General features: G+C 47.3%; 1 long non-coding RNA gene across 1 annotated transcript in view; it reads left to right on the forward strand.

The window, feature by feature from the left end:
- The window catches only part of LOC142151646 (uncharacterized), a 175,261-nt gene that overhangs the window by 139,458 nt on the left and 27,451 nt on the right, over positions 1–8,352 (forward strand). The gene's annotated exons all lie outside the window — the stretch shown is intronic.

Consider the following 8,352-nt stretch of genomic DNA (forward strand, 5'->3'; position numbering starts at 1 on the left):
GGGCCCGCCAGAATCTGGAAACGAATTGTACTCCTCTATCTGACACAATCTCAGACGGACATCCATGGATGCGGAAGATTTCTTTAATGAAATGTTCAGCCAGAGTAGACGAGGAAGGTAAACCGGACAGAGGGACGAAATGAGCCATCTTCGAAAATCTGTCTACCACTACCCAAATAGTATTGTGATTCTTACTTGGTGGCAAATCAGTAACGAAATCCATACTAATATGGGTCCAAGGCTTGGACGGAATGGGTAGTGGTCGCAGCAACCCTGCTGGAGTTCTGCGGGAGGATTTGAACTGAGAACATAAATCACAGGAAGCAATAAACTCTTTGACGTCTCTCCTCATTGAAGGCCACCAGTAACTACGAGAGAGAATCTCAAAGGTCTTATGTTCACCGGCGTGTCCAGAAAAACGAGAGGCATGGAACCACGAAAGGATTTTCCTCCTCAGAGTAGGAGGCACGAGGGTCTTCCCAAATGGTAGCATTTTGGTGGATGAAGCAGCCAGAGAAATACATTTGGGGTCTAGAATAGCATGGTTGGGAACCTCTTCTACATCAGAGGACGTCACAAAAGCTCGAGATAGAGCGTCAGCTTTCTTGTTCTTAGCAGCTGGTTTGAAGGTTATAATTAATTCAAAACGGGAAAAGAAAAGAGACCATCTTGCTTGACGAGGGTTCAAGCATTGAGCAGATTGCAAATATGACAAGTTCTTATGATCCGTGAAGATCGTCACCGGATGGCGAGCTCCTTCCAACAAGTATCTCCATTCCTCTAATGCAGCTTTGATGGCCAGCAACTCCTTGTCCCCGATAGTATAGTTTTTCTCTGCGGGCAGAAGACCCCGAGAGTAGAAGGCACAAGGATGTAATTTTTGTTGCTCCGAGCGTTGGGAGAGAATAGCTCCTAAGCCCACATTAGAGGCATCTACTTCTAGGAAGAAGGGGAGTGTCACATCAGGTTGTCGCAGAATGGGAGCAGACGAGAAGGACTCTTTGAGGATTTGAAAGGCTTGGAGAGCCTCAGATGACCATTGCTTAGTATTAGCCCCTTTCCGAGTTAAGGCCACAATGGGAGATGCAATGGATGAGAAGTCTTGAATGAAGCGTCTATAGTAATTGGCAAAACCTAAAAAACGCTGGATGGCACGAAGAGTAGTTGGCTGAGGCCAATGTAGTACAGCATTTACTTTGTCTGGATCCATCTTCAGGCCAACTCCGGAAACTATATACCCCAAGAATGGAATCTGGGGTAACTCGAATGAACATTTTTCCAATTTACAGAACAATGAGTTTTTCCGTAGTCTGGAGAGGACCTCTGCCACATGTTGGTGATGAGAAGGCAGGTCCTGTGAGAAGATCAATATGTCGTCCAGGTAGACAACGACACATACATATAATAAGTCCCGAAAGATCTCATTGATGAAACCCTGGAAAACCGCGGGGGCATTACACAGCCCGAAGGGCATTACTAAATATTCGTAATGCCCATCTCTGGTGTTAAACGCGGTCTTCCATTCGTCACCGGAACGGATTCTAATTAAATTGTAGGCACCACGAAGATCCAACTTAGTAAATATCCGAGCTCCCTTGATGCGATCAAATAGCTCAGTGATCAGCGGAATGGGATACCGATTCTTGATAGTAATGGCGTTGAGTCCACGAAAATCTATACAAGGGCGTAATGATCCATCCTTCTTTTTGACGAAGAAGAACCCAGCTCCAGCGGGAGAGGTGGAAGGTCGAATGAACCCACGCTGGAGATTCTCCTGTATGTACTCAGATGTGGCTTGAGTTTCAGGTAACGAGAGAGGATAGACCCGACCCCTGGGAGGAGTCTTGCCAGGTAGAAGGTCGATCGGACAATCCCAAGAACGATGAGGAGGAAGACGTTCAGACTGAGCTTTATCAAACACATCGGCAAATGAAGCATACTGAGGAGGGAGTCCCGGGGAGGAAGATGAGATGGAAGATTGCTGTACTTTAAGAGGAATAACTTGAGAGAGACAACGATGGTGACATTCAGGCCCCCAAGACGTAACTTGAGGGGTGCGCCAGTCAATCTGGGGAGAGTGACATTGAAGCCATGGAAGGCCTAAGACAATCGGACTTGTCGTAACAGGAAGAATTAAAAACGAAATTTCTTCATGGTGTAGTACACCAATCTGAAGGGTTACTGGAGACGTACTCTGGGTGATGAGACCATTGATGAGACGTGATCCATCTATAGCCGTCACAGTAATGGGTGTTTTTAAAGTGATCACTGGTAGGGACCATTGATTCACTAGTGATTTAGAAATGAAATTTCCTGCTGCTCCGGAATCAATCAATGCCTGTGACTCAAAGGATTTAGTAGCAAAGGAAATCGTAACATCGAAAGCGCAGACTTTAGATTTCATAGACAATGGAGAGGACTCCAGGGACCCTAACTTCACCTCTCCAGAACTAGTTAGGGCCTGGCATTTCCCGATTTCTTAGGGCAAGAACTGAGCATATGTGTGGAATCAGCACAATAGATACAGAGTCTATTCTTTACTCTTCGTTTCCTCTCTTCTAAAGATAATTTGGAACGTCCTATCTCCATGGGAATCACAGAAGGTGAAACTGGACGAAATTGAGGGTTTAAACGAAGAGGTGCTTTAGCAGAAGTAGTTTTCTCAGATTCTCTTTCACGAAATCTCATGTCTACACGATGGCAAAGAGAGATCAAATCTTCTAGTGACGAAGGAAGCTCTTGGGTAGTCAGTGCATCTTTAATTTTATCGGAGAGCCCCTGCCAGAAGGCGGCAACTAATGCTTCAGTGTTCCACTGAAGTTCAGAGGCTAAGATCCTAAATTGAATGACATACTGTCCTACTGTATGGGAGCCTTGTCGCAAACGAAGAATGCTGGAAGCAGCGGAGGTCACACGACCTGGTTCATCGAACACACTTCGGAACGTGGAAATGAATTTGGCACTATCTTGTAGAATTGGATCGTTTCTTTCCCACAGAGGGGAGGCCCAAGCCAGGGCTTGTCCAGAAAACAATGAGATAAGATAGGCCACTCTGGAACGATGGGTAGAAAAATTTTGAGGTTGGAGTTCAAAATGGACTGAACATTGGTTAAGGAAACCTCTACAAGTTTTGGGGTCCCCGTCATATTTTGACGGAGTAGGCAGGTGAAGCGTAGGAGCTGTAGACACCTGGGATGGCACTGGGGAAACGGAGGAAAGCACAGGAGCTTCAATACTAGCTGTAACAGTCTGTCCAGATGTTCCTTGGGAGGTTAACGATTGGTAACATTGAAGTAACAGCTGTTGGCGAGCATCCTGTTGCTCCACACGACTGACCAGATGCTGCAGCATCTCTTTAGCAGTAGGTTCCGTATCTGGGTCTGTCATGGCCTGATCTTACTGTCACGGGCACTAGGAGTCTTTACCCAGGGATCACCAGGTGATAGGCTTACCAGAGCAGTATAGGTGGTAATATGGTACTCTGGTAGCAGGGTGATCACGGAACAGGAAATAGCAGATGATGAGATGCTCAGGAAAGTCTATGACTAGCAGCACTGGCAATATGGAGGTAGTAATACACGAGGAACTGTATGGACAAAGGACACGTGAAGGTAGTCAGTGGTCTGCGGTAGCAAGTTGTACCACTGCTATAGTGAGGAGGAATGTCCAACAGAAACGAGGAGGTGATGAGAATCAGCGGTCTGCGGATAGCAAGTTGTACCGCTGTCTGAGTGAAGGAATGGAATCCAAGTGGAGATATCCGGGGAGTCAGTGGTCTGCGTTAGCAAGTTGTACCACTGCTATGTGAGAGGATACTGGAACAGGTGAAACTGTAAACAGGAGTCAGTGGTCTGCCACTAGCAAGTTGTACCACTGAATATATATGTGAGGAGGTGCACGGGGAGAGACTGCAACACAATATATACACGGGCACCTTGACTTTGATCCACAGTAATATGCACAATATAAATGTATAAATGACTGAACAATACTGCCAATATAGAAAGTCTCTTGAAGTAGTCCAGCATAAGATAACACAGTCAATGATGGCAATAGACTCAGCGGATAGCACACTCCAGAGGAGAACCAACACAGTCCAGCAAGGTATGCAATACACAGCACAGTCAATGAGAAGTATGCATACCGTGGTTCAGGAGGCAGTCAGACAGGAGTGCAGAGATACCTGAACGGCAGGAGGCCGGCAGGATGCGAAGTCCCTGGATGGGTGAAGCGGTGGTCTAGTAGGTGCAGCGCACGGGAAGGTAGACCAGCAGGGAACACAGGAAAGCGTGGAGAGCGGATCAGCAGTAGATGGATGAGTAGTGCTGAGGAGTAGCAGCAGCGGGTCTCTGCGGGAACACGGAGGTAGCCAATAGCAACCAGCAGGTGCAGTAACGATGGGACACGGGAGAGCAGAGTTGAACAGGCACTGTTGATCACGGAGAATAGCGGGTAGCAATAGTGGAGGCAGACTCAAGGAAACACGGGAGCGTTGACAAGGACTGAAGACTGAAGCGCACAGAGGCAGCGGATAGGAATCAGCCAAACAGTCACGATGAAACACAGACGGGTTGCAGGTTGAAGACTGTAGTGCACGGAGGCAGCGGATAGGAATCAGCTAGCAGTCACGATGATGAAACACGGACGAGTTGCAGGTTGAAGCCTGTAGTGCACGGAGGCAGCGGATAGGAATCAGCTGGCAGTCACAATCATGAACAGGTGAGTGGATGTGGTTGAAGCCTGTAATGCACGGAGGCAGCGGATAGGCATCAGCTAACAGTCCCAATGATACATGGTAGAGTTGAAGTGATTAGAAGACTGTAGTGCACGGAGGCAGCGGATAGGAATCAGCTCACAGTCACGATGATTCAGTAGATGGTAGAAGTGGTATGGGAACCACAGTAGCAGAAGTGGTTTGGAAACCACAGAGGTAGAAGTGGTTTGGAAACCACAGGAATCAGCAGAGCTGAATAAACAAGGAAACACAGGAACACCTTCAGAGACTCATGGGGAATGAGACTCCAAGATCAGGCAACGTGGTGTTGACCACAGGTGCTTAATATAGGGAGGTTGCCTGATCTGCCAATTAAGTTAAAGGAACATACACTGAAGGTTTGGAAAGGGCTGCGCATGCGCAGTCCCTCAGGATAGAGGACGTCCACGGTTCCTAAATGTCCGGGAAGAAGCACTCACAGTCCGGTGAGTGACAAGGAGTCTCCACATCTGCTGGAGCTCGTTAAGGCCGTTGCCCCAATAGTTTTTTTAAGCGCTACCATTGGCTGGGCAGATATCCATGGCGGGCAGACGAATAGTTTCTAAGTTTCAGGTTTTGTCTGAGGTTCCGTTTGCCAATTGAGGGGTCCATGTGTACCTCTCGGGTTTCATAACTTAAAGTCTGCATTTATGTTTCCGGAGCTATGTGTATGTGTTGGCCCTTTCCAGAGCCCCCGCTAAAAGGCATGGTGATTTCCCCAAGTGGGGTGGTGCCTAGGAAGGCATTGGGGATGTTTCACCTTATTCAGCATTTAACATTCCCTCTTGGGCCGTCAGTAAAGATGCTATTCCAGAGCATTACTGCAGTGTCGCCTATCAGTATTTTGAATCTGCACTTGACTTGGTTCGTAGTTTTAATAAAGGAGCTGTATTCCGGTTTCTCCCGTTGCACCCTGACTCCTTTCCCTTCATGGGATTTGAAATAGAGGATGGGTGCTATGTGGACAAGTGCCTTCCCATGGGCTGTCTCTTACTCTTTCTTGGAGTGTTTCAGTACTTATCTGCACTGGTATGTGATAGCTGGAACGAGTCACTAGGGAGTCACTCACAATTTGGACAACTTCCTGGTGATAGGCCCAGGTCAGTCCGGGACCTGGGGAGAGGTCTTATTCTCCCTTGTGGAACTGTTTTACTCTTTGGGGTGCTGGTTCCACACGATAAGACAGAGGTTCCCATGGATCAGCTGTCTTATCTGGGAATTGAGATTGACACTCAAAGGGGCCTGTTCAGGTTATCTGCGAATAATGTTGAGATTGCTGACAAGGATCTGCGCGGCGCTACAGTCCCCAAAGATATGACTGAAGGGAGCACAATCTCTGCTGGGTCTGTTTAATTTTGCTTGTAGGGCTATACCGCTGGGCAAAATATTTTGCCGCAAGCTGGAGAGGGCGACCACCAGTTTCTCCCAGCCTCACAGTCATATGCCTCTGTCCCAAGACATTAGGAGAGACTTGCAGGTATGGAAACTGTTTCACCAGGATTTCATCGGTGTCCTTGTCTGGCCCAGCCCCCTCAGTGGGGTTTGGGGCCTACTTCACCGGTGACTGGTGCATGTCGAGCAAGTCTGGTGATTGGGTCCATTTCGGTGGGACGGCTAATGTGGTCCTGCTGAAACTGTTTTTCCATCATAGTTGCAGTGGAACTATGGGCAGCTGGATTTCAGGGTTAACAGGTTGTGTTCTGGTGTGACAGCCTGGGAGTGGGTGCAAGCAATTAATAAGCAGAGCGCTTCTTCTCCAGTCATCAGCTTGCTCCAAAGACTGGTGTTGCACTGCTTGTCTAATGACATCTCCTTTAGTACTCGGCATGTGCCTGGTGTTGAAACCAGTCTGGCGGATGCTATGTCTAGGGGTAATTGGGACAGGTTTCGGATGCTTGCCCCAGAGGGGGCTCTTAACGGTTCTCCCTGTCCTGCTTATGTCTGGCAGATTTTGAGGCTGGAATAAGGAGCCTGGCAGAATTATCACTAGCTACGACTAAAGTCGTTGTTCTATCCCTTCATTCACTTTCTTGCAGTGTGTGGTGGTCCAAGACGTATCAGCTGGGCAAGGGGCAGTGGCAGAGAACACTGTCACCTCTGCACAGTTGCTTGATTTGCCCGGTGGAAGTGGTTGCTGGCTTTTTTGAACTGAGGTCAAAGGAGACATTGCTGTGGCTGGGGCGTAGTGATGCCCCCCCATCCTCAAGCGGTACCAGTTTACAATGGTCTTTAAGGACACGCTAGACACCTTGAATAGTAAGCAATTTGGCACACATTTGTTTACAGTAGGTGCGGCCATGTCAGCAGCTGTGGATGGGGAGTCAGGCACATATAGTGAGGAGTTAGTCGGATGGGCCACTGTGCTGCCCTAACTTACATTATACTCCTATTCATGGATTGATACAGGATTTTGTAGCTTGCTGCTCTTGGGTGCAGAGGCATGAAGAGATTTGTCCGGATTTTCTGTCTAAAAGTGGATCTGATTGGCTATTGAAACTACGAGGTTTAAACGGTTTATACCTTCGCCTGTGTCGCCTGTCCTCTTCTTCTTATTATTCTCTTTCTATTTTCCTCCTTATCTTCCCCAAATTTTTCTTCTTTTCTTTGGCATGGTTCTTGTTTGTCTTGATCTGCAGTGGCTTCCGTGTACAATGGCCTATGAGTTTGCTATGTTGCTGTGTGGTGCTTTAACGGTGTTGTTTTTTGCTGCATTACAGTGCATGGAACTCCACTGAGGATCTGGGTCCTGGGTCACTCGTTGTGCATTGGGCTGCCTTGCACTGAACAGCTGGTAATACAGCTGCACTTCTCTGCCCACTAGTGGTATCTAGGTTAGATGGGAGGGGAATGAGGTGGCCAAGTTTTAAAGGACTACTGTCCAGGAAATAGCGGAGAGTGGGGTTCCCCATATTTTGGTTATACCACTGGGTGGAAATTATTTTGGCAATGCCAAATCTATTGAGTTGGGCCTAGCAATATTGTCCGACCTAGCATATGTGTATGCTTCCTGGCCTGAATTCTTCCTATGCTGGTCCGACATAGTTCCTCAGCTAGTATGGAGAATATGGACCGTGCCTGTAAGAAGGTGAATGCAGTCGTGGCCAAATATCTAAGGTCAATTGGTGGTCTGAGAATTGAACGCCCGGGAATTAGATTTCAGGACCAGGCCTCTATAGAACTGATGAGGGTTAGGTATATTTATAGTAGAGATTTATAAGGCGTTAGGCGAGTTTGTTAAGGGGTAGTATGATGGTGGGCCTAGTTCAGGAAGGAACCTGACGTAACAGGTGAACACTGTACAATATAACCAAAGTGGATAGGCACACATTTATGATGGTAGTTAAGTGTTTGGAACCCGTGCCCTTCAAAGAATTGGCTTAGGTTCGGTGCAAGTACAGCTCATCTGTGCTGACTTGTGGTGCATTACGATTAGCCCAGAGCGGTGCTTGGGGATGGCTGTCCCAGTAAGATTTTAACAAACAGTGTGCGTTTTGGATTTTATAAATCCTTATAGTTTTGTGTAGAACTTATTTAATTGTATATAACTGGCAGAACCCCAGAAATGTGCTACTGAATACAATATTTAATTATTTAAATTG

Source organism: Mixophyes fleayi, chromosome 4 (genome assembly GCF_038048845.1).
Source record: "Mixophyes fleayi isolate aMixFle1 chromosome 4, aMixFle1.hap1, whole genome shotgun sequence".
Taxonomy (NCBI): domain Eukaryota; kingdom Metazoa; phylum Chordata; class Amphibia; order Anura; family Limnodynastidae; genus Mixophyes; species Mixophyes fleayi.